At 39.2% G+C, this 24,527-nt stretch overlaps 1 pseudogene; it reads left to right on the plus strand.

The window, feature by feature from the left end:
• The first annotated feature begins 9,305 nt into the window (after positions 1 to 9,305).
• On the plus strand, positions 9,306 to 9,396 carry LOC138834244 (U6 spliceosomal RNA; annotated as a pseudogene).
• Positions 9,397 to 24,527: the final 15,131 nt, after the last annotated feature.

Consider the following 24,527-nt stretch of genomic DNA (forward strand, 5'->3'; position numbering starts at 1 on the left):
AGGCAGAGGTAAGAAGATTGTCATCCAAAGCCAGGGCTACACAAGAAGCTTGAGACTCTATCTGAAAAACAACTTATCCATAAAAGGCTGGAACCTGACTCAACTGGTAGCATACTTGCATAGCAAGAGGAAGGCTCTTAGTTCAAAATCCAACAACTGCCAAACCAACAAAAAAGAAAAAAGACATACGTATGAGAATCACTTATGCTATTTATATACTCATGGCTTTGGGAAAAGTTTCTTGGCTTCACAGAACCCTAAAGTTTCTCATCTATAAAAGGAAGATCATGCAGTTAAAAAAAAACACACTTACATCTGCCAAGAGGCCCTAAAGATACACAATAATTAAGACATCAACCTTTGAAAGAATCAATAATAGAATGTAACACAGATCAATTAAAGTGAGTGAAAGGTTGTCTATGTAGCCACAAGTATTTTTCACAGCTAGATACTAGAAACAAAATAGCAGGCAAGTAAGAGGGCATGGTAGTTTGCAAATAAAGGAACATAGCAAATCATAGACAGTAGGAACTGACTGCTAAGAAGAGAACTAAAATACTGCAATGCTTTATGAGCAACTAAGAGCTAATTTAAATCAGTTGATCATGAAAGAGCTACCTGAGAAAATGGCATCTGAGCTGGCACCTAAGTAATGGGAAAAATGCCTCATAGAAAGATCTAGAAGCATCCAGGCTAGATAAAATAAGTAGCAAGAGCAAAGTTTCAGATCAGTAACCAGGGTTTCCAAAACAAAAACAAAACCACTGGGGGCAAAGTATAATAAACAAAGAAGACTAGAGAGAAAAGCACAAGGCTGATCACATATGTCCGTGTAGGTCAGAATAAGAAGTTGAGTTACTTTTCATTGTTGTGTCAAAATACCTGAGAAGACAAGTTAAAAAAGAGCATACTTATTTTGGCTCGTGGATGCAGAAGTTTCAGTCCATTCTCAGCCAGCCTCATTGTTTTGTGACCAAGATAAAATGAAAATCACAATGGCAAGAGTAGTGGCAGAACAAAGTTTGCATCTTATGATGGCCAAAAAGCAGAGTTGAGTAGGAGGAGGAAGGGTCCAGGGATCAGATGTCCCTTTCAAATGCACACCCCCATTGACCTACTTTGTCCAATGAGGCTCATCTCCTACTTTTCATCACCTCCCGAGTGACATCATCAAATTATGACTCCATCAATGGATTGCACTGGATCCATGAGGATATCAGAATCCTCATGACTTAATGACTTAATGACTTGTTTCTCCAGCTGAGCACCAAGACTTCAACATGCAAGTGAAGCTTTCAGGAGACTACATATCTAAACCATAACAAGGTTGTGTATTATAACTATCTCTAGTGGATGCTAATGGAGGGCTATGAGCAAGTATCCAACACAACACAATTCACACTTTTATATATCCACTCTGGCTTGCAGAGATTTCTCTGCAAGGAAAAGCCAAACCTTCAAGCCAGAATCCAGTCCAAGCAAGAGATAAAAGAATCTTAATCATGAGCAGAAGCCAAGCCATAAAGGAGTCCAGACAGTATCTATCTATGTTTATTTTAGAGAAAGCCATCAGAATTATTGATGGTTTGAACAGTGGACAAGGTAAATGGAAAAAAATAAAATATTATCTGATTCACCAAAAAAGAAAACAATGTTCTCCTTTGACCATGTTGAATCCAAGATGCTTCTGAGACGTTTTAACAATATACAACTACAATATGCTTTAGAGAGACTAAGGAGGAAGTGATCATCTTTTAAATTAAATAATGTAATCATATAAATTATATAAGTAATTATGTATAATTGTATAAATTTATAGTTATATCAATTTAATTATAATTTTAATATAATTATATAATTATAAATTTCTGAATGTATAATGATATAATTTAATTATGTAAATTTAATTATCTTTAAATTTAATTATAATTATATAAGTGATTTGTAATTATTAATTATATAAATTTAAAATTATATAAATTTAATTATATAAGTAATTATAATTATATGAAAGTACCTGATTATACAAATTTACTTTTCCAGAAAATTTAAAAGTAGCACAACTATGAGGGCAAAAATGATAAGAAATGTAGGGAGGCAAAGGCAGAGCATCAGTTTTAGAGCAGTTCTTATTTAATTCACCCAAACACATTCTGGTCATATACCATTATTATATATGCTTAATCATTGGATATTTCTGTATCTTTTTATTTAAACTGTTCTTAGCTCCTAAATACAAATTTAAGGCTCTTTGACAGAAATTAAGTTATGTGCTAAAAAATTTTTGTATGATATAATCACATCTGGTGTATTTGACATCTCATCTCTACAAAAAGAGTAATAAGTAGCCATTTGCTGCCAACTATTCATTTGCAGTTTGATCATATGTCTCATCAAATAATTACCATGAAATTGATCGGTTTGATTGAAATAATTGATTCAATTTAATAAAATTAACTTCTATGTGATTGAAATAACTTGCTATAAAAAGAAAGGAAGTACAGTGAATTCTTGATTCCTGGGGAATGGAGATTATGCACACCCCAACCTGTGGTAATATGTAGCAAGAATATCAGAATTCACAGGATAAGCCTTTTCTGAAAGCTTTGGTTTTCTTTGGCAATCTATCATGGGCAAGAGGAATTTATTATGGTAACCATGTGTATATTATTGAGTGGACGACAAACCTTGAATTTGTTAAAATACAATACAAAGTCTCCTAAAACTATGATGCCAGTAACAGACCACCGTGTGAACCACACTGTCAAATGTCCCTGGAGATCCAGAGTGAACTTCAGCACAGAGGGACTGTCCTGGAATAATTCTTTTTCCTGCACTTTTGAGGGGTAGTTTTTCAGCACTGCAGTGATACAGCGAAGATCCATTCAAATTACTCCCTACCAGATTTGAACGAAGTTGAGAAAGTTGGAAAGTTCCAAGTCAAAGCCTGGGGAAAGGCTTAGAACTCTGGATTTGTTTCACAAGTACATCTTTATTGTCCTCATAAGAGATAAAGGGAAAAGAGAGAAAAGAGGCTGAAACTTCTAGTTCCTTCCTGCAAATCCTGCACTTGATCACATGCAGGTTGGCCCTTCATTATTATTCAGCAGCAGCCATTCTACTTGGAAGTCAACAAAGGTCAGGCACATGGGGAGAAGGAAAACTCAGATACCTGCTTCAAACGTGCTTCCTCAGATGGCTCCCGGGCTGAGCTGTGTATCTTCTCTTAGCCTGTCATTGCTTTGGGACTCAGCCTCTTTCCCCACCCCAGTAAGGAAACAAACAGCTGAGATGAAAAGGGAAGCCAGTGGTAGAAGAAAGCATGCGCTTGGCTTTTTTCCACACATTTGAAGGAGGAGCACTCCTATTCTGTTGCCTTTCTTCTACTCTGGGCTTCTGTAGGACTGGAGGGAATGGAAATATGCCCAGATTTTATTTCTTTTAAACAGAGCCCTTTAAGACTACCTCATAGCCTTACCCCATGGACTCAAATACAAATACCAATCTCTTGGCCAGCAATTGTGAAGGCCAGATGCTAGCAAATAAGGCCAAAAAGGAAAATAATCAAGCATTTTAAAATAAATTCCCAAGTCACACTCCATACTCACTTTTGCTCTATGCTTAGTCTATGCTAATTCTCATTTCCTGAAAAAAAAAATACTAGTTCTGTAAGTTCATTGTTTATGAAGGTTACTCTGTTTCTTTCTTTGGACTTCAGGTATCCTTCAATTAATCACGATACAACATTTTCTTTGAGCATTTATTTATTACTGATCCATGAATAAATACATGTGTACATACAGAGAGAGTTCATTACATACATATATATTCTTTCTTATTTTGTGTGCTGGTACTGGGGGCTTAAACTAAGTGCCAGGGTAGTATCCCTTAGCTTTTTTGTGCAAGGCTGATGATGCTCTGCTACCTGAGCCATAGTTCCACTTCTGGCTTTTTGGAAATCAGAGTCTCATAGATTTTTTTTACCTGAGCTGGCTTCAAACCATGATCCTCAGATCTTAGCCTCCTGAGTAGCCAGGCATAGCTAGGTATAATAAACAGTATACTGATTCAGTTGTTTCTAAATACTATAAAAAGAATGATAGTTTCCATTTTAGAGAAATGGATGGACTTGGAAAAAATTATGTTAAGTGACATAAGTCAAACTCAGAGAGATAAAGGATGCATGTTTATTCTCATAGTTAGAAGTTAGATCTAAATTATGAATATATATGTAAACATAATAAAAGAAAAATTGTACTACATTGTACACAATCTTCTGGATTTTGTGGTTTTATTTATCATTAAGTTGTCAACATGATTTAAGTTGCTGAATATTGACATAGTTTATTCACTTTTAATGCTATGCAATTTCTCATTGTATAAGTAAATTGCCGTTTGTTTTTCCATTTTCTTCTCAGTGGTCATTAGATTGCCTTTGTTTTTTATGATTATTAATCGAGAGCCTATAAATATTGGTCTCATGGGTACTGTCTGCAGGAATTTGTGTTAAATTTCTTCAAAGAAAGTGCAGTTCTTCAGAAAGATAGCTATGTAAACCAATTGGCTTGGTATATACTTGGGTATGTATACATAACCAGTTTCATATTCTTTCCAATGCAAAACATTCAGAAAGTAGTATATGTTGAAGTTCCATTTTTATACCAATCACACATGATTACATTTTGATCATGTAGACAGAATAAAAATTCAGTCTGCTTTATGACTCAAAACGTGAATGAATGTAAATCAGTAATTTGGGAGGGATGAAATAGTGAGCCAATTCCTATTTGGTTCTAGGACAAATTAGATGATCTTAATAGCTTTATACAAATGATACACACTTAAATACACACATGATATATGGATAGAGAGATATAGATATGTAGATGCACACATTGATTATTTGCTTAGAAATGTTTAACTAAGAGTGTTTTTTCTCTTTTATTTTCATTTGTTCACATACTACTCTGAGTTGAGGACAAATCAGTCAAGTAATAGTTGTTCTGGTAGGATAATAATGATATCACCAGTAAAAACTTCATTAACATTTACTACTTTCTAGGTAGTGATCTGCATGCTTCACATGTAGCTACTAATTTAACAAACAAAACAACCCCATGAAGTCATTCTTATCACATCCATTTTTCCAATGACAACACTGAGACACATAAAGTTAAACACATGCTCCAATTGTTGTGAAATAGGTGGTATAAATCGACCTTTTTCTGGAGCACTGGAACCAGAGTTAAGCATTGCTAAAGCACTGTCAGATACCATTAAAGGACTGCTGATATTCATGAGAGGACTCTATTGCTAACATCCCTATAAAGGTGAAACTAGTAAACTCCCATGGGTATTGATGTTCCTGAGAGGCCTGGAAGAGGTCCATGGCAGTCAATTTGAATAAGGAGACTGCCATGACTGGTGACTCTATTCTTGTCCTGCTCCTCTTTCTGGCTATAGAAGCAAGCTTTGGGGCTCACATCCTCCTGTCTTGCCCTCTGGTATTGCAACATTATGTCCAATAATGGCTTCTTGGAGTGCTTTCTTGTCTACTTTTAATTTTTATCATTAGTAGGGTGTCTGAGGTGGTCACACACATACAAAAAAGGAAGGAAGTGGTGGCAGAATCAGAAGCAATGGCTAGGGTAGCCACAGCTTCCCTGGCACTGGTATCAGAGTTGATCCTGGGAGCCAGAAGCAGAACAGCAGCCAGCCAATCAGAGCCAACAGGAGGAGAACAGATGCTTATTGTGGACTCAGGACATCACCAGTAACAGAGAAGCAACAATGCATGTTTGTTATAACCAGAAAGGGCCTATAACCCTACAAGTAAATACAATGGATGGTAGAACACAAAAAAATAATAAACTTAGACATGATAAATTATACAGGACTCTAGACATTCACACAGTAAGACCAAAGGAGGATATTCTTAGGAGAGGATCACAAAGGCTCAATAACTATGGGAATAGAATCACATAAAAGGATGTTTATCAAAATGAACTCCAAGAAATGGAAACAAGAGGTTCTATGTTATTTGGAATCTTTTTTTCACTCTTCTGTTGCTGTTTGTTTTTTATTTCTGTACCTTTTGTCTTGTGTGTAACTATCTGGAAGAAAGTAAAGGGGAGCACAGAAGTAGTGGAACAAGGGTGAACAAATGCAGCAATGGTACTCCCTTGAAACTATGTTGAAAATGAACTCTATAACTTATGGTGAGGGAGGCTCAGAGGGAAAAACTGGAAGAAAACAAGGGAAAAGGTGACATTATTGAAAAAGAAATGTATTCATCGCTTGTTTTATGTAACTGTAACCCTTCTGTACATCACAATAACAACGAAGGAATTTAAAAAAAAAAAAAGACTGCAGAGGTAGTAGTAAAGGTGAACTGCATGCACTAGCAGAGACATCATCTTAGTGGTAGCAGCAACAATTTCCAGGATAAAAGGGAGGGGAGCAGGAAGAAGAACAGGGGCAGAGAAACAGCGAAAGCAAAGGAAAGAAGGACAGCAGAGAACTGAGGCTGAGAAAAGACACCAAGAGAACTACAGAGAAGAAACAGTGGTCCCTCTTGATGGGAAGAAAGCTTCACATGCTTGCCACCACCCACACCACTGAATGCTCCAGGTCCTTATCCCTGAGCCACGGGAGCAATAACACTTACCCCCCTTAGCTTTGTAGAGTGCCCAAAGTCCCATCCCCTAGGCATGGAAGTTGTAGCTGAAGGTCCCAACCCAGGGCCTATACAAAAGCTTCAGTACCCAAGGTTGGTATCTGTCATCAGCCACTGCATCGAAATCCTGCCACGGTTTCAAAATAACTAGAGAAGCTTCTCTTCACCAAACTATGATGCATATCTGGATAGAGAAGAGGACCCCAGCCAGCTGGTTTGCAACTGTTGTCCAGCTAGTCAATTACAGAGGTGGGATTCTGATCCCAGACATCAGCCTCCAAAACATCTGCTTGTAACTATTACATCTGACTACTGCTCTCAAGTAGTATGGTCATTATAATCCTGCAGGACCTACTCTCCATATGGGCCAGACCATCACTGTGATCATGGACAAGTAAGTCTGTTATTCTTATATACCTTAAATTTGTTTTTGTTTTTTTTTCATCTAACAATGACAGAAATGGACTAGATGCTCTGTAACATCTTGATGCTGTGTCAATTTGTGTCTTTAAGTATCTATGTGATTTATTTCTGATTATCAGTACTTTCATTTGGACCTAACAACATTTAACCATTGAATATTGAGTCATACCAAAACAAAGTTATGTAATTAACTATCTGTTATCTGTGGGTACACTGAAATGTTATCACCACTCTAAATACCTAACAAGCTTGCCAAGAACTGCTCATCACAAAGGAAAATACATGATTGTGTGCCAGGAAAGAAAGAAAGGAAGAAAGAAAGGAAGAAAGAAAGAAAGAAAGAAAGAAAGAAAGAAAGAAAGAAAGAAAGAAAGAAAGAAAGAAAGAAAGAAAGAAAGAAAGAGAAAGAGAGAAAGAGAGAGAGAGGAGAGGGAAGCAGAGAAAGGAAGGAAGGAAGGAAGGAAGGAAGGAAGGAAGGAAGGAAGGAAGGAAGGAAGGAAGGAAGGAAGGAAGGAAGGAAGGGTGAAAAATGGAATAGCTTTTTCTTCAGTGACATGGGTGTGGGCAGTAAGGGGATCAAACTAAAGTGCTCTATAGTTAGGATGTGTGTCTAAGAGCACATTTTTATCACATCCTTAGACCCTGAAGCCACATGAATCCTGCCTGCAACCTGGTCTGTACTTAGAAGTCAATTCCATAAGCATATTTACACAGAGTGGCTATTGAAAGCTCCCAGCTGTGGAATCTCAAAGCCACAAGCTGTATTTATGTGCAAGGCTGCTAATCCCTGATCCCAGCTCTGCTCAAGTCTGTAGAAACATTCTGTCTCTGTAGACAAGTCCTTGTAAATCTCTCCTTGTCGAAGGATTTAGTTCACTGATTGTCAGCCATGAGCTACTTCATAAAACAACTCACAGAGGAATAAAGCCTTCTGCTCTGCCTTTGGCGGGGAGCTTGTTACACTAGATAACCTTTTAATGACTGTATTCCATTTTAACTTGGCTCCAGAGAGAGAAATGGAAAAGAAAGGAACAATCCTTCCTTAATGCTACACTTTTTTCATATTGCATCTACTGAGGCAAATTAGAAAAGATGGATAGAGGTTGCTTTATACCCTCGAATCCCAGAGCCATACAATATAAAAACAGTTGGTTGTTCACTGAGGAGGTGATGTTTCAGGGCTAAAAGAACCACAGAACTATGAAATGACACAGTTTTTCAAGGGAAAGTGGTGTCAAATCCACATCTACCTGTTTTTCTAACGCATGCATCAGCTACTATGGCATACTTTAATTCTCAGCTGCCCTTAGCAATGATCGCCCTCATTTTAATCAATTATTCAGGAGCAAAAAATATTGGCTTAAGGGGACACAAAAGTATATGACAGGTTACATTTTTTATTTAAAGATTTTAAATTTAAAGATTCTCTCCTGAATTGAGAAATTTCAGTGGAACATTCTCCCTGAGGAAAGCACTGAAGACAACAACAACTATTGACTGAATTCTACACAGAACAGGATAAAATAAAGAATTTTACTTTGATATTTGTTTGAAAGACAGGGTTTAAATGAAGATAAAATCAGAACTCTGGCAAGAAAGAGTCTCTCCTCTTGTTTTGGTGGTCTTTTGTGACTTTATTAGAGCACAAATAACACAAGCAAATGAGCATTCTATTCATTCTCCCCTGCACAACCAGACACTGGGCTTTGTGACGCTGATAGCCCCACAGGTCTGCTCTTTCCAGAATAGATTTGTGATTCTCGGAGGAATCACAATGGAAGTGATCTTGATACAGTGATATTTGTGACACATGAATGGTACTTCTAGTTCCTAGGCCGGAAATGTATGTTACTTAATTTTCTTATTGCTCATGGAACCTATGTTAGGCTCTTGCGTCTTCTCTTCACCCTATTGGGAAAACTTTTGGTTCCCACCAGTTGTAACTAGTTCTTACCTATCAGTTTGATCAGTGTCAGACAACCTTCATGGTCCAGTCTGAGGGTGACCATGAGGCCACTCATAAGAGATGGCCTCTATTTCCACAGTAAAAGTCTCTTAGGATAGAGAGAAATTTCTTTTAAAACAACAATCTCTGCACAGTAGCTAGGCCCAATTTCAAACTTCTGGACACAAGTTACTTTACATGGAGGATACTGACAGAACCTCTACCAAAAAATTGGGTTCCAATTTTTAATGCACAAGTGTAGTGCTCGCTTTGGCAGCACATATACTAAAATTGGGACGATACAGAGAAGATTAACATGGCCTCTGTGCAAAAGATGACACACAAATTCTTGGCTGGGAAGGTGGCTCAGTGGTAGAGTACTTGCCTTGCATGCATGAAGCCCTGGGTTTGATTCCTCAGCACCACATAAGTAGAAAGGCCAGAAGTGGCGCTGTGGCTCAAGTGGTAGAGTGCTAGCCTTGAGCTGAAGAACTGAGGGATAGTGCCCAGGCCCAGCGTTCAGGCCCCACAACTGCCACAAAAAGAAAAAAATACATAAGTGTGTGCTTAATTTTAATCAAATTTTCTTATCAGCTACAGAGGATATCATGGCCAACCTCTACCTGACCCACTTGAGACATTCACCAGATGGCTCCATTCTTCAGTCAATTGTAAGACACATGGCCTTGCTGCATCGGCTAGTACCAGTTGTGCCTCCACTGCCAGAGATATCTGCTAACTGTGGGTCAGTCGTGCTCATCTCCAAACTGGTTGAGTGATATCAGCTTCATTGTAGAACTGAAGGCACTGTACCCTGATACATGGTGAGTTAAACAGAAATAGGAAAAGAAATCAATGGGATGTTTTTTTTTTTGTTTTGTTTTGTTTTGTTTTTTTTGTCGGTCGTGGGGCTTGAACTCTGGGCCTGAGGGCTGTCCCTCAGCTCTTCAGCTCAAGGCGAGCGCTCTACCACTTGAGCTACAGCGCCACTTCCGGTTTTCTGGTGGTTTATTGGAGATAGGAGTCTCACGGTCTTTCCTGCCCGGGCTGGCTTTGAACCGCGATCCTCAGATCTCAGCCTTCTGTGTAGCTAGGATTACAGGCGTGAGCCACCAGCGCCCGGCTCAATGGGATGTTTTTGATGTGTGCAATGAAGTAGAATCATTAAGTAAGATGTAGTATACAAGAAAGGAACCCACTAGCTTCCCCTGCCCCATTTCCCAGACATAGACAACCAGGAAAATCAGTAGGAGAGAAACCTACAAACTTTCTGCACTCCATTTACTTCTCAAGTATCACAAAGAGTAATCAGAAAATGTTAGCACTAAAGGATCAGTGATGGGTATTGTGGGGTTTGCAGGCCTTCAAGGGGGAGGGCGAGTCTCTGGAGACCACACAGTCACAAACATTTGGCTCTGCTACTGTAATGCAAAGGCAGCCATATTCAATTCATAAATAGACCGTGCGTGGCTTTCTTCCATGAGGCTTATTTATGGATGCTGAGATTAGAATTACATGTTCAATTTGCACATATCATAAAATATTATTCTTTAAAAAATATGTTTAAACATTCAAAAATGTGAAAACCACTTCTAGCTCAGCGCCAAATAAAAAGTGGATGGTAAGCCACATTTTGATCAGTCTACAGTGTGCCCACCCCTGAATTTCAATCCTTGCTCCACTCAGGAAAAGAAAAATCTGACTCATGGTAGCTGTATTTGGGGTGTGGTTAATGTAAGAAAGAGGAAGGACTTCATTCAGCCAAATCCTACTCGTAGAAAATGTCATAATGTGACATCAGAAGATTAATAGACAACTGTATATTTTGTGTTAAAATAAAATAGGAAAACACATGTGTGCTAATTTTAAGGCTTGGAGCTTTATCTTCTATTACAATTAATCAGTTGTATACATGTTTATTGAATGTCTGAGACAGGAAGGCAGGCACCATGTCTGTCTTGTGCACTGCTATCCTTATAGCTAGTAGATAAACAGTTCACTCAATCAGCATGCATGATTGGATGGCTATTGCTCTCCTCTCGGCTCCACAAGCACAGCAGCGAACAAAGCAGGCATCGTCTCTGCTTCCCCTCGGCTGGCAAGAGATAAACACACAGCTTAAAAGATACCTTTTTAATGAAACAAATGTTCAACTGACAATAAATGTTCACATGTGCAAATACAGTGAAAATTACAGCTCCCCAAATATCAGTCAATAGCTAGAAGAATTTCTCTTTTCTCTGTAACATCATGAGGTAGCCTACACAAGAAAGCATTCAGTTCTCCTGCCTTTCTATAAGAGAGTTAGCCAATACTCCAATGGGAAATTAATATGATCCTGCTATTATTTCTAAGAGACAGCATGCCAAATGACCCCATCCTTGCCCCATGGTTCAGGCTCTGTGAGAGACTGGTACTCACCCCATCTACCCACTAATCCTCCATCCCCAGCAATACTTCTAATCCACACCCTACAGTCTAGAGTCTGTGCTCCTGTGACATGTGTTACCTTCCATACAAAAGGCACTCCACAGATGTGATTATGGTAAGGAAATGGGAAGAACATCCTAGATTTGCAGTCAAATCAAACTTCATCATATTCATCTCCTTTTACCTCTGCAGAGTCCAGAGAGATGTTCCTGATGAAAAAGCAGGAGCTACTCAAAGCACCAGAGGGACTCAACCTGCCATTGCTGGTTTCAAGGGTGGAGAGGACACAGTAAAGAGGAGACAGGTGATCTGCTGAAAATGGACCTCACCTAACTGCCAGCCAAGAACCAGGGATCTCAGTCCAGCAACAGGAAGGAATTAAATTATACCACCTACCATAGGCAAAGAAATGGAAATTCACTGAAGTATTCAGAAAAGACCGTGTCCTTCCTTATGTCTTGATTTGGGCCTTTAGGATTTCTAGACCACTCTGTCAAACATCAGCCCTATAAAAACTGTGAGATAATAAAATTGTGTTAAGTTCACAGTAATTTATTACAGCAATGATTTCAAACCTAATACAGGCAAAGGAAAAACAACCCTGCCTTTGAAAATGACTGTCCTTTCTATAGAGAAAGATATTTATGCCCAGAAAATCGAGTCTCCTGTGCCAGGCAGGTAATTCATTTAGCAATCTCTCTAATGATAGTATTTTTAAAAGAAACTTGTAATGTTAATTACCACCTAATTATTTCAAACAGGGTGTAATCATGGGCAATATTTCTAGAACATGCAATACAATTAAAGTTACAAAGTCACTTGAATTATGCGGGCAAAGCAATCAGATGATAAATATCATCTTGCTGAATCAAGATTCTCACTTAGATTAATAATGAATTAATCTTTATGAAAATCACATCGTCCAGTTACAACTTCTGTTCAACATTCTGTCTGCTTTTGGGGGTGGGGTGGCACACACACTTTACTGACAGTAAAAATTGTCAGTATTGTGCAATTAAAGAAGCACTCATTTTAATTTTCCATGTTTCTGATTATGTCTTCCCGTGGGTAAGAATCCCCATTTATTACTGAGGCTGCTTGTTTGATTTATTGTCATTTCAAGATATCCAAAATGAAGAGCCATTTTGCTCTCAACAGACAGAATCAAGATTGTTTGTGTCCTTCCCACCTCAGGATACTTTCTGAGGAGGGTTGCAAGTCTCCACTCTCTTCTAGACTTCTTGGGATTTTTTCTTATTTATTTCACTATCACAGAAGAGGCCCAGGGAAAATGAACACAGGGTCATTACTCAGTGTCAAGAGTTTGTAGGAGCTGGGGAACCAAGAAGAACAGCAAGCCTGGGTTGGGTAAGTGGGAGATAAGAGACACGGGATCCAACAGGTGACAGAACCAAGAAGAAAAAAGAAAAGAAAAGGAGCACACTTTGAAGTCTAAAACAATGTCTAAAACTCTGCTAGGAACACAGAAACCACCTGAGGAAAACCATCCCTTGTCCCCTTACCTGTGTGGGAGATTTGTAGGAGGGGAACTGCTTCAAGGCAGGCTTTGATTATACCAATGGAAGGATAGGACCCCAGACTCAAGAGGAGAAGCTGAGGAGGATATGGCCTGAGCACATTTACAAACAAACAAACAAAATAAGGTAATCCCAGGGCCTTTACACAGCCTACATTTCTCCCAAAATGGTTCAAGCTCCTACAGATTCACAGTCACCCACTTTCGTCATATCTTCCCAACTGGGTGTTCACCTGTGTCCCTTGGTAATTTGAGAGTATTTGCAACATGATCATCTGCAACCAAAGCCACTAATACCCTTATTTCATGATAGAGTTGTCATCCCTGAAATCTCCCTTTGGCCCATCCACTTGCTTTCTCTAATTCTTATCTCAGAAGACTTTCTCTGGCTACCCTAGCTAAAATAGGACCCACACCATTCTCACCTGCCTCCAACATTTCTTTTAGTGTACAGACGAGTTACCATTACATGAGTAAGGTAATAAGGACATTTCCTATCGAACATTGTTACCTCCTCCTCTGTTTTTCCCCTGCCACATTTCTAGTGCCTCTAAGCACACTAAAAACACCCAAGGAGCTTTGAAATCTGGTAATGGCTCTCCTTAAGCCAGTCAGGTTACACCTCTGTGGGGATCATTAGGGAGGGGCTGAAGCTCTAATGTGAGGGGCAGGCTGAGAATCATTGTTCTGTTTCCTCTTCTACCCAGTTCTTCATGATTATTATTATCTGAACTGAGCTTTCTCTATTAATTTCCTACCACAAGGTAGGTTGCTCGGAAATGTGGCAGGCTATGGTTGTTCCACACTGAATAATTTGAACAGACAATAATTCTTGGCACACAGGAACCAATAGTTAGACATTTGGGGAAGGAATTTAAAAAAAAAAAAACAGAAGGATAAAGATGAATGGAAGATGGGAAAAGTAAAAGAACAGAAGGGATAGAAAAGAAAAGGGAATTAGCTGTGTTCATTCTATATAGCTAGCACTTCTGGGAGAATATTAAATTTTCAAGTGATTTCTTATGTTTTCTCAACACTGGAGGAAATGATGGCTCTGACCTAATGAATGAATTAGGTATAGGGACATATTGGGGGCCTGAGAAGAAATATGAGCAGTTGGAGACATAATACCAAGCAGAAAAACTAAGCTGGGCACTGCTGGCTCATGCCTAAAATCCTATCTACTCAGGAGGCTGAAATCTGAGCATCACAGTTCCAAGCCAGCTGGGACAAGAAAGTCCATGAGATTCTTATCTCTAACATACTCCTCAGAAAAGAGCTGGAAGTGGTGCTATGGCTCAAGTGGTAGAGCACTAGCATTCAGCAAAAGAAGCTCAGGGACAGCACCCAGGACGTGTGTTCAAGCCCCAGGGCTAGGAAAAAGGAAAGAAGAGAGGGTTGAGGTATGAAATGACATCGGACAACCAGTTTTAGTATTCTTGATCTGTTGTTGCACAAGCAAGCATTGTGCTGGAGCTCAGTGAGCATCAAGAGGCTGTATTCTCTCTTGGAATAACTCAACACGAGAAGAAGAAGGAGCCTTCATGTTGTTCACTCTCATCTCAGGCTGTGTACCTAAGAGTTGGTGTGAACAGTGCTCCCTGGAGTTGTGCAGTTCAGTGAACTCCACGGCTGTATTGGCAGCCTTTGAATATGAAAGCAACCCAGAAGGTGTTTATGAAATAGAGTGAACAGCTCAAGGAAAGGGGCCAGGGATGGGCAGGTAAGTAAATGCCTGCCATAAATCCTTAGAAACAGTGGTAAGGAGAACTAGACTTCTCATTGTCCCATGGTCTGGATCCTGAGGTGCTTTTGTTATAATGGTAAAGTCAAGCACGCTTATGCTAATAATAGCCAAGCAAGCAGATAAACAGGAGATAAGCAGGGTTGCATGTGGGCTGATGTGTCTGTACAACAGTGCATGCCAGAAGAAAAAGGTGCCCAGTAAGCAAGTGGAGTCTGGTTTGAAATGATGAGCTCTTGAAGAACTAGACAGAACCTGACCGGGGGGGGGGGGGGGGGGGGCGGTTAGACAAGGATAAGGGCTCTAAATGAGAAACAAAATGAAATTTGAAACACAGTCATCCCCAAACAGAGAAGAGGATACTGCTGCTATGTCAGAAATGAAATGGCAAATCGTATTCCATTTTTAGGGTTTCCAGCTTCTTCATAAATCAGTTCTCTTGAGAGCCAGGGATGCATGCAGTATCTGCAGGCCCCTGGTCAGTATAAAATGACATCTTTGGTAAAAAAGAGTTCAAAACAATGTACTGACATTTCTAATCAAATAGAGAACATGGCATTGGACATGGTTGTGTGCTTTGCTCACTATCCACCATTTCCCGGGGCAGTTGTTAGAAATCAGATGCGCTTTACTTGTGAACGTAATGTTTTAATGAATGAAACCAGGTTGGCCACTAGGGAAAAGAAATGAGAAGCAAGAAGTTTCCAAGGACGCTACACCAAGTGCTGGAAAAGAGAGGAAGCCTTCCACAATCTAGGGAAGTAAGACAACCTTTGTGAATAACAACAAATCAGTCAAAACCAGCTTTACAATGTCGGTGTGGAGGGGGGAGGGGGGTATAATTGGGTGGGGGGAGGGGGGAGGCGGGAAGGGAGGTGAAGGGTAAACAAAGGAGGAGGCTGCAATGCTTGGTAAGAAATGTATGCATTATCCTGCCCATGTAATTGTAGCCCCTCTGTACAGTATGTTCTCAAATAAAATAAAATAAAATTTAAAAAACAAAACAAAAAAAAAAAAAAACAAATCAAAGCACAGTAGTTCTTGGATCCAAGAGAATGAATTTCTTGAGCCTTAATCTCGTTTCTTTGCATCTGCATACATAAACGAACCCTATTCTGGTCCCATACCCCCAGGTAACCCTCAAAAGAGGAACAATTTGGCACCCTCAAAGGGGGAACAATTTGGCATCACCAGACATTGCCATACATGAAAATTTACCAGCTTACAGGCTTCTTTGGGTCTTTTGTGCAATGGATTACCTAACCAACCATTGAGGCCCTAGAAGAAAGCAGAAAATAAAGGCAAGATTTCTAGAGATTCATAAAGCGTCCCTAAGTGGAGTAGGAAACACATTCTCTTCTGTCAAAAGATCTATAGATCTGGGTAACAATGGCTCGTGCCTATAATCCTAGCTTTTCAGAAGGATGAGATCTAGATGATCATAATTTGAAGGCAGCCAGGGCAGAAAAGTCTGAGCGACTCCATCTCCAAAATAATCAGCAAGACATCAGACTAGACATGTGGCTCAAGTGGTTGAACACCAGCCAAACAAGCAAACTGAGCAAGAATGGGACCCTGAGTTCAAACCCAGGTACAGGTTAGAGTGGGGAGAGCTGTGGAGAAAGGTTCCCAGAATGAGAATCTCTGCAATAATCTTCAGCATTAGTCTACAGAGAATTAATCATGCCAAAGGGTAAGGAGCCAATATAAGACAGTACTAATCAAAGTAAACTTTCTTATGACCTTCCCACTCTTCTCTTGGCCCTCTGACTTGAATCAACACCTAGCTAGGAAACTGGGGGGAAGAAGCGAAAAGTAGAAAGCAGAAACACAATGGACCCAACCATCTCTCCATTCTAACTGAAGAAAATGAGGGACTGTGACATTAAATTTTCATAATTTAAGATTTGGAATGTGATATTCTAACTTCTCTGTTCAAGCCTTCATTGTAATTTAAAGCAACCCAAGAGCTTTCTAGAGGCTGTCAAGGATCAGAGATGCCATTGGCATATGGAAATAAGAAATCTTCCCCTGCCAGGTAGCTTGTAAGAGGACTGTGGGAGACACACACACACACACACACACACACACACATACACACAGAGAGGAAATTATCATTGTTTTACATTACCATTTATCAATATGTTTGTTTTAAAGACTGGTTACAATAAAATTGGAAAAGCTTATGCCCTTCCCACAATTTCTTTTTTTTTTTCCAGAAAATGGGATAGGGAAGAAAATTCTGACATCAAGAACTGTTAAGAGTGGGTTATAACTATACAACATAACAATACTGAGAACAATCCAGACATGACACTAGAAAGCTGATCAAACAGAACCTGTTGAGAGCATTATAGACACAGAGACACAATCCTACCAATAACAGATGTCCCTATAGAAGAATTCCACTAGATGGCTTCTTAGGTCACACTAAGGAAAGAGCAATAATTAATTATTCAAGAACTAGAGGACTTCATATTAAAATCTGCACATAAGAATATATTCCCCAGTTACATGAGGAAGAAATTTCCAAATATGATTAAAACGTCCAATCAAAACTAGAACCACTTGGCCTTCCCCACCTTTTTCAAGGGATAGAGATCAGTGGAACTTTTCTTTCAAAATAATATAGAGAAAGCTCTCAAGGGAAGAGTAAAGCCGGAAACTTAAAAGAAAAAAATCTATATCTCCCGCTGCAATGCTTAGTGAAGTGAAGAACTAGAAGACCCAAAAAAATGGCAAAATTGGAGCTGGAAGAGTGAAAATCAAAGAGCAAGTAAGCGGTTTGTAAGGACAGACTGATAACAGAAGGTTCGAAAACCAAAAGACTTTGCCTAAGGTGCCATGAAACTACTAGGATTAAAGTAGGAGAGGGTAGACAGGGAACTTGAAGAAAGACACAAGTGGAGACAGCATTCAGAGGAAGGAACTCTGATTTACTTTGGAAAATGAGAAAAAGTACTCTCACCGGCAATAAGGAGAGTATGAAAGTGAATCAAATGTATTATTCCTATCAAAATCTCTCTGATAATGTCTCTTTATCTCTGATAAAGACAGAGGCATACATGTAATTCAGAAACACAAAGCAAAAAAAAAGTTGAATTTTAAGAGTCCTGACATGGGTTCTTAGTGTCATTGATTTGGGGTAAAGAGGAAATCAGGTTGGAACATGGATGAAAAGTATTCTGGAGCTAAAGAACAAACATGAACAGGGCAGAAAATTGCAAGATGGATCATGGGAATTGTGAGAGGTATAATGTAGCTAAAGCTAATTCCAGACACACAAGTTTCAACAAGCTAATAAGTGGCAAGTAGATAATAAATAAAGTAGATAAATACCATTGTTAAATAGGAGCTGACTTCCAGACTTAAATTGACCAACTACTGAAATCAAATAGCTCATTGAAATGATCTGCAAGTAATACTAATAATGTAATATAAATTCCTGAGGTTCATCTGGGAATATTCTGATTCAATAATTGTGGAGTACATTATAATGAAAACAGTCAATGGGTCTGAATTTATGGGAGCCATAGAAAACTCGTGAGCAAAGATTTTTGGCCATGTTCCTCAATGAACAAAAGATGAAATCATGGGTATAACAAAACAATTAGCATATTGTAGTTGATTAGATATTGCTTTCCATTCTTCAGACCCTCTAGCACCAAAGGTCTTGTAGTCCACAAGAATGGCAGAGTATATTTCACAAAAATATATTTCACTGATCCATGGATGTTAAATTTGGCCAACAGAATGTGGATGGAATGACACTGTCTTATACTCAGCCAAAACCCTAAGAAACATCGCATGTGTTTGTTCTCTCTTGAGCATTTGCCATTGATCAAGAGAAGAAAGATGGCAGCTGCTTCATTAAGGAAGAATGTACAGATGCATGGAGTAGACCCAATCCCAACCTGCAGCCAAGCCTGCTATCCAACTAACAGCTTGAAGCAGAAATGCCCTGACTGACCTACAGGCTCACAAGGGAGAAATATAGATGCTTATTGTTATAACTTAGTGAGTTTTAGAATAGCTTGTTACATGGAAATATTGCAGCATTGCTGACTAATGTATTCATTAAATCAAATCCAAGATTATATTTTATCCTAAGGTCAATTTGCTCTTGATTAAAGTCCTCATCCAAAACTATGTACAGCTACTTTAGCTACTCTACAAAATATCCTAAAGACCCTTCCTTACCAAAATTTTAAACATGACCTCTGCCCATTTTCAAATCTATGGGAAGAAATTTGCATTTCTCATAAACTAAAGCCCACAGCTATTTCAAAGAAAACTTTATAGTCCAACTTTCTTTCCTTTCCAAGTAACCTTCTTAGTCTCATTTGGAAGAATCTCAATGTTGTTGAAATTCTTTCAGCAAATAAAGCCTGAGCTATCTTCCACTGGAATGGAATTTCTAAGAAGTTATGTAGTCAAAATTACTTGATCTTAAGTTCTCACAAATGCAGATTACATTTCTATATTGTGTAGAACAACAAAATATAACCACCACCACCCCAAGTCTTGACACAGTTATAAAATGATCATCTAAACATCAGAATTTAGAGTAATCTCACCCATGTTACTGCTGACAAAGACTAGAGGAAGAGTCTCAGAAGTGACAAAGGAAAGTGAAAAACAGAGAGGATATTTATTCTTGGATTCAGCCTTATCAGAATGTTTAGTGCTATACTCAAGAGTAAAGAATTTCCATTAAGATGTCAATCCTATTCCTATGGTCACACATCTGGAAAACTGGGCTCTTCAAGCAGGAGATAACAAGGGAGATGTTCATGTCATCTTAAAAGGGGGAAATTTTTGAAATTTCATCAGTCACAGTTCCCCAGATTATTTTATGAGAAGTGTTTTGCCTTCCCTTTTTAGTAGATCTAACATGTTTTATTTCTGCTTTGAGCCCTGAGCTTCAGCACCTCAATGCCGAACTGAATAAACACAAATTCTCACATGTGAGTTAACCTCAGAAGAAAATATTTGCAGTCCTGAGTCAAGGCTTTGGGATTGAGGCATGAGACCTGTCTCCTCATCACCACATACAACAGATTCACTAACTCAGTTATAGCCAGGGTTCTAAGGGACTGTGCTCTGAGTGCTATGAGAACTAAACCTCTGCTCAGCTTTTCAGTATCGGAGAACTCTATATCCATTTTAATGGCAGTAAGCTATACTATATTCACATCTCACATCTTTTCTTGCAGCGGTAGATTTGCCTCTGGTGTTTCACTTTCCTCTTTTTTATACCCCTTTGCCTTTAAGAAAATTCAGCTGTGTTGTTAAAAGCTTATCTTATTTCTTAGGTTGCAGCCTTTTCTTCTCTATTAAGTTCAGAACAACCACTCTGCCCAAAGAGAAATACCTTCCAAGTATACAGTGCTTCTAACCAAACTTAGTTCTTTTCAACTGGCTTAAGGGCTTCAGAATTTTCTGTATTTCTTTTTGCCTTGTTTCACATGCATTTAAATTGTTAAGATACTTAAATCATTTGGAGTAACTCAATGATGCATAATTCATAAGGAAACAGCCAAGAAAAAGGTCGAGTACCCTGTAGATGAGAGAAAAAATGGAAAAGGCAAAAAGAAAGTGATGAAAACATTATTTTTTCTTAGACATCAATATTCTGTACATGTGGAAGTGTTTTTGGCTTTGGAGGTGAGAATAGAATATTTAACAACTTGGTACATTAAAAAGATTTGAAACTCAAATATGATAACAAATGACAGTGCTTTGGAAAGTATAAAATGTTGTCAAAATAGAGGATTCTTGTAAGTTGGTTATCACTGCTTTATAAGATGTGGGCAGAAAACTTTGCATCATGGGAAACTCTGGGTGAGAAAGATTTGTCCTTTCCTTCCAGGTCATGCCCATGAAAAGAAATTAACAATAATTTCAATACCCAAGGCTTCAAAGAAAAGTCGTGGATTTTCCTGAAAGGGAAAGGTCACCTGATTCTGTCTTTGGCCTGAATTTAGTTAACAGACAGTTACCTCCTGGATCCTAGGTAGGAAGGAATAATGGTGGGGACCAGACTTGTCAGAGCTCAAGGCCAAATTACACTCACCAGCTGGATCTACATAGGACCCCCCTGTTTGCTGCCAGGAATAAATCAGATCCTTGGACTGGGAGCTTTCCAGGACACTTGGGACAGGGAAGCAGTGGAAATGGCCTCAGGACAAGGAGGAGATTCATTGCTTCACTAATTTGCTAGCCAAAAACTACAATGTGAAAACTAGCAAACACTTAGCATAGACACTGTTAGGGAAGTCCTCAGGGTGCTCTGCTTCTTCCTTTTATTTATTTTTTTGATGGATGAAGGGATTACCTGCCAAGTGGTAACACATCCAGAATGAACACCAGCCAGTCCCAGAGTGCTCAGAGAGAGCCCAGGGAGAATGAGTGTTCATCTCCAAAAACAGAGCATGGGTCTGGAGGAAAGGTGTGTTTCATCTCTCGGCCCCCGTGGTGAAAGGAAAGCACGTGAGCATGTCCTAAAATGACCTTGAAGGCACCCGTATTGAACAAACCCATCCATCAGCACTGCTGTCCAGAAATCAACTGTTCTGGTATTCGGTAACCTTGGGGTTTTTTCCCCTTGTTATTAGGAAAAGGCAATCAGTCAGTGCTTAGGCCCACCATGCCTGCTGTGTCAAGCTAAATAGCCCATGTTCCCTGACAAGTAGCACCACAGAACAGTGAGCTCTTGCTTGGGGACAATCAGCCTTAAGACCTCTTTTCAACAAAGCTGTTTTCTCTTATTTGTTCTTCCATGCCTATACGCTCTTCATCCAGGACCTAGGCACCTACAAATATGAATCAAGTTTCGTGGAGTTCTGTTCTACGCTAGACATAGATACAGATGGCCTTCAACTGCATGTGAGAATCTGAAGAGATTTTTCTGGAAGTTACTCACCAGTCATGGCAGTGTCTCCCTCCAAAGCCTCTACCTTTAAGTTATTATCAATGAAATTAAAATGTATTTTCCTACTGGCCCCAAACCATATAAAAACACAATACACTATGAAAAACAGGATTTTAGTCTTGAATCCACTATTTACTAACCAAGTAAAGTAGCTAAATGTTTGAACACTCTAAGCCCCCAAATGGGGATGACAGCATATGTCTTTCTTCTTGAAAATGTCTTACGTCAAGAGTTTTGCTTTTTATAACTCTTAAACATGGCAGAAATATTAGCGACTGCTAGAAAGACTATAGGTCTTCTAAGGGTACACTAAATTAGAACAACTCAGAGTGAGGGGACAATGTGCAAGCCAAGGCAGAGATGATAACTTATGCCTCTGGATGTAGATGCTATCAATATATGGAATATTTACCAAGTAGTTGACATTTATTGTTGGGAGAGAACTGAAAACATCTTGGTTGAACAAGTATAACAGTAGCAGAGAGCATGAATTTTTTATTTTTTTTTTTCAGACATAGGGCTTGAACTCTGGGCCTGGGTGTTGTCCCTCAGCTCTTCAGCTCAAGGCAAGTGCTCTACCACTTGAGCCACAGCACCACTTCTGGTTTTCTGGTGCTCTATTGCAGATAAGTATCTCATGGACTTTCCTACCTGGGCTGGCTTTGAACCATGATCCTCAGATCTCAGCCTGCTGAGTAGCTAGGATTACAGGCATGAGCCACTGGTGCCCGGTCAAGAGCATGAATTTTTAAGTGGACTTGATTAGAATCTTGATCCAGCTTATTTCACACTTAAAACAATTGCCTAGTTCTTGCAACATGACCTGGGAAATAAAGACTAGAGTGATATACCCACAAGCCAAGAGGTGCCAGCTCTCATCAGGAACTGGAGGAGACAAAGAACAGATGTTCTTCTAGAATCTCCAGAAGAAATAAGGCTTCTCAACAAATCTTGATTTTAGCCCCAGTGGGATTTATTTTACACTTCTGTTTTCTAGAATTGTGTAAGAAATGTGTCTTCTTAAGTCATTACATTTTTTGGTAATTGCTTATAGCAATAGAAAACAAATGGTAGAAATTATTTGTATTTCAAAAGGAAAAAGTGGGGCTAAAAGCATCAAGAATTAAATATAAAGCAAAAGTATGGCTGGGCACCGGTGTCTCATGCCTGTAATCCTAGCTCCTCAGGAGGCTGAGATCTGAGGATCACAGTTCAAAGCCAGCCTGGGCAAAGAAAGTCTGTGAGACTCTTATCTCTAATTTACCACCTGAAAACTGGAAGTGTCGCTGTGGCTCAGGGACAGCACCCAGGCCCAGAGTTCAAGCCCCATGACTGACAAAAAAACAAAAGTATGCTGGGAGCTGGTACCTATATTCTTAGCTATTCAGGAGGCTGAGATCTGAGGATTGGGGTTCTCCACAAGCCCAGGCAGGAAAGTCCATGAGACTCTTATCCCTCCCCCCAACAAACAAAAAATAACAAGTACTAAGAATCACAGAGACAAGTTATAAGGGAAGAGGTGGGTCAAAGGAGGGTAAGATGTTGAAGTGAGGACACACATCAAGATACATTGTAGACATGAAATACATAACCTACAATTAAGATAAATAAGGGAAGAGGTAGATTGGGAGGGATCAGAATGTGAAAGGGGAGAGTGATTCCTAAACCACTTCAGTAAATGGTGAGTCCTTTGTACAACTACTCAGAGATAATAAAAGTACTTTTTTAAGAAATTTTTAAAAAATCACAGAGACAGCATCTAGACCCAGAGTTCAAGCCCCAGAACCAGAAATAAATAAATAAATAAATAAATAAAATACCTAGTCAAAAATACCAAGTCTTTCTCAACATCCAGCTTCTCTTTACTAAGGCGTAATGATGATGAGACTACATCTACTTTGCAGATGGACCAATATAATGTGTAGAAGGTTCTTATCAAGTTATGTCTAATCTTTATTAAGTGATCAATAAATGGTCATTATTACTCTTGTCTTATGGGAACCATTGTTTAATTAGGTGTAAGAAAAAAAAAGGAAGTGGTTTATACAAACAAGAATCTGAACCCATGTCTAATTTTTTCTCCAAAGGCCCAAGAATTTCCTGATTTCTGTATGATTCAGGAAACACAGAAGAAAAACATAGGCTGCATTTCGGGGCATTCCCAACTCTCATGGGGAATGTTCAGAATTTCCTGCAAAATTAAGTTCAACTAAAAAAAGAAGGAAGGGGAAAGAAAGGAGGAGAGCTGGGAATGTGGCTCAGTGGTAGAGTGCTAGCCTTGAGCTGAAGAGCTGAGGAACAGCACCCAGACCGATAGTTCAGGCCTCATGACCGACAAAAAAAGAACAAAAGAAAGAAAGGAAGGAAGGAAGGGGAGGGAGGGAGGGAAAGGGAAGAAGGAGGAGGAGGGAGAAAAGGAGGAGGAGGAAGAGGAGGAGGAGGAGGAACAAGGCAGAATTAATGATAGAACTTGTCACACCACTGCTATGGGCCTCTTTTGACATCCAAGAGGCTATTTTCTGATGCCAATTTTATACCAATTTCAAACAGTATGCAATGCCAAGAAACACCTTATCCTGAACTTGATCTGTCACTGAAGTGTCTCTACAGATTAATTATGGATTTCTCTTATGCAATTCTTGGCATAATCCTGGTCAGTTCGGTTATGATGGCTGAAGAAGCATTCGTAGAAGGACATAAAATATCTCTAAAGAGATCTGTTTCCTTATCCTGGCATCACCAATCTTATTCCCCTCGAGAAGCAGCTCTGCTCTGCCTCATTGCAGATATGATATGACTAAGGACTTAAAAGCCCAAATGAGCAAAAATCCTGCATCT

This window comes from Dipodomys merriami, unplaced genomic scaffold, assembly GCF_024711535.1.
Source record: "Dipodomys merriami isolate MVZ:Mamm:240054 unplaced genomic scaffold, mDipMer1.0.p SCAF_21, whole genome shotgun sequence".
In the NCBI taxonomy this organism is placed as follows: Eukaryota; Metazoa; Chordata; class Mammalia; order Rodentia; family Heteromyidae; genus Dipodomys; species Dipodomys merriami.